Raw genomic sequence first — 3012 nt, 5'->3', positions numbered from 1 at the left:
AAGCAAACGCTATAGTTCCATAAAGGCAGAATAAATGATGATTAAAAAAAACCCTCAAACGGGGTCCTCACTTGTACTGTAAACCAGAAAAATGTGTGTTATCACAAATCAGCCATTAACTGTGTACAGACTACAGCTGCTATAGTCCCCACAATGACATTTGACCAGATTAGTGTGTGTTACTAGGACTCCTGAAGGAAACCTGTTTAATGAAGGACATTTTTTACCAATGTAAAAGTACTGAGATGTTTCTGAAAAAACACAAGTAGGACTGATAACTGGAAAGCAGATGAAATGACGTTCAGGAAAAATACCTTTTTCTCGGAGGATTGGACGGAGCTTGATCCGATGAGCCAGCATGCTCAACTTCGACAGCCTCAGTCACAGATGATTCTTTGCTAGCCTGTGGAAGAGGAAAATAGCCTCTTCATACTATATTTAAGTGCAGGTTTTACTAACATAGAGGCAATCTAAATGACCAACTATGCAACAACGTAAAACCATTGACTAATCAAAAGAAATAAAGCTGATGACTAGCATGGTGGCTTGTTGATTAATCGCTGCTGTCATGTTCAACTATGAAGCAGGTTCAGTTTACCAATGATCTGTTATTTACATAGCCTCTCATTTCTACACCACATTGACCTTTACTAAGTTTTCCAAATAAAAAAACACAGGATTGCCTTCTAAACATCTTTGTATAACAGTCCCTGATACAATGCATACATCAGATGATAAGCCAGGTGTGAACCATGCTACTGATAATGGAAGCAAACGCTATAGTTCCATAAAGGCAGAATAAATGATGATTAAAAAAACCTCAAACGGGGTCCTCACTTGTACTGTAAACCAGAAAAATGTGTGTTATCACAAATCAGCCATTAACTGTGTACAGACTACAGCTGCTATAGTCCCCACAATGACATTTGACCAGATTAGTGTGTGTTACTAGGACTCCTGAAGGAAACCTGTTCAATGAAGGACATTTTTTACCAATGTAAAAGTACTGAGATGTTTCTGAAAAACACAAGTAAGACTGATAACTGGAAGGCAGATGAAATGACGTTCAGGAAAAATTACCTTTTTCTTGGAGGACTTGGACAGAGCTTGATCCGATGAGCCAGCATGCTCAACTTCGACAGCTTCAGTCACAGATGATTCTTTGCTAGCCTGTGGAAGAGGAAAATAGCCTCTTAATACTATATTTAAGTGCAGGTTTACTAACATAGAGGCAATCTAAATTACCAACTATGCAACAACGTAAAACCATTGACTAATCAAAAGTAATAAAGCTGATGACTAGCATGGTGCATTGTTTATTAACCGCTGCTGTCATGTTCAACTATGAAGCAGGTTCAGTTTACCAATGATCTGTTATTTACATAGCCTCTCATTTCTACACCACATTGACCTTTACTAAGTTTACTCGATAAAAAACACAGGATTGCCCTTCTAAACATCTTGTATAACAGTCCCTGATACAGTGCATACATCAGATAATAAGCCAGGTGTGAACCATGCTACTGATGAGTGGAAGCAAACGCTATAGTTCCATAAAGGCAGAATAAATGATGATTAAAAAACCCTCAAACGGGGTCCTCACTTGTACTGTAAACCAGAAAAATGTGTGTTATCACAAATCAGCCATTAACTGTGTACAGACTACAGCTGCTATAGTCCCCGCAATGACATTTGACCAGATTAGCGTGTGTTACTAGGACTCCTGAAGGAAACCTGTTTAATGAAGGCCATTTTTTACCAATGTAAAAGTACTGAGATGTTCTGAAAAACACAAGTAGGACTGATAACTGGAAGGCAGATGAAATGACGTTCAGGAAAAATTACCTTTTTCTTGGAGGACTTGGACGGAGTTTGATCCGATGAGCCAGCATGCTCAACTTCGACAGCCTCAGTCACAGATGATTCTTTGCTAGCCTGTGGAAGAGGAAAATAGCCTCTTAATACTATATTTAAGTGCAGGTTTACTAACATAGAGACAATCTAAATGACCAACTATGCAACAACGTAAAACCATTGACTAATCAAAAGTAATAAAGCTGATGACTAGCATGGTGCATTGTTTATTAACCGCTGCTGTCATGTTCAACTATGAAGCAGGTTCAGTTTACCAATGATCTGTTATTTACATAGCCTCTCATTTCTACACCACATTGACCTTTACTAAGTTTACTCGATAAAAAAACACAGGATTGCCTTCTAAACATCTTTGTATAACAGTCCCTGATACAGTGCATACATCAGATAATAAGCCAGGTGTGAACCATGCTACTGATGAGTGGAAGCAAACGCTATAGTTCCATAAAGGCAGAATAAATGATGATTAAAAAACCCTCAAACGGGTTCCTCACTTGTACTGTAAACCAGAAAAATGTGTGTTATCACAAATCAGCCATTAACTGTGTACAGACTACAGCTGCTATAGTCCCCACAATGACATTTGACCAGATTAGCGTGTGTTACTAGGACTCCTGAAGGAAACCTGTTTAATGAAGGCCATTTTTTACCAATGTAAAAGTACTGAGATGTTTCTGAAAAACACAAGTAGGACTGATAACTGGAAGGCAGATGAAATGACGTTCAGGAAAATTACCTTTTTCTTGGAGGACTTGGACGGAGTTTGATCCGATGAGCCAGCATGCTCAACTTCGACAGCCTCAGTCACAGATGATTCTTTGCTAGCCTGTGGAAGAGGAAAATAGCCTCTTAATACTATATTTAAGTGCAGGTTTACTAACATAGAGACAATCTAAATGACCAACTATGCGACAACCTAAAACCATTGACTAATCAAAAGTAATAAAGCTGATGACTAGCATGGTGCATTGTTTATTAATCGCTGCTGTCCATGTTCAACTATGAAGCAGGTTCAGTTTACCAATGATCTGTTATTTACATAGCCTCTCATTTCTACACCACATTGACCTTTACTAAGTTTACCCAATAAAAAAAAACACAGGATTGCCTTCTAAACATCTTTGTATAACAGTCCCT

At 38.3% G+C, this 3012-nt stretch overlaps 1 long non-coding RNA gene across 1 annotated transcript; it reads right to left on the bottom strand.

The window, feature by feature from the left end:
- Nucleotides 1-329: 329 nt before the first annotated feature.
- Nucleotides 330-2653, bottom strand: LOC118562389. The gene is made up of 3 exons (XR_004930597.1): nt 2612-2653; nt 1081-1170; nt 330-403 (listed from the first exon to the last, which is right to left on the bottom strand). It is a non-coding gene; the product is annotated as an uncharacterized LOC118562389 (long non-coding RNA).
- Between the last annotated feature and the right edge of the window lie 359 nt (nt 2654-3012).

This window comes from Fundulus heteroclitus, unplaced genomic scaffold, assembly GCF_011125445.2.
Source record: "Fundulus heteroclitus isolate FHET01 unplaced genomic scaffold, MU-UCD_Fhet_4.1 scaffold_900, whole genome shotgun sequence".
Classification (NCBI taxonomy): domain Eukaryota; kingdom Metazoa; phylum Chordata; class Actinopteri; order Cyprinodontiformes; family Fundulidae; genus Fundulus; species Fundulus heteroclitus.
This window is presented reverse-complemented; position numbering and strand designations above follow the sequence as displayed.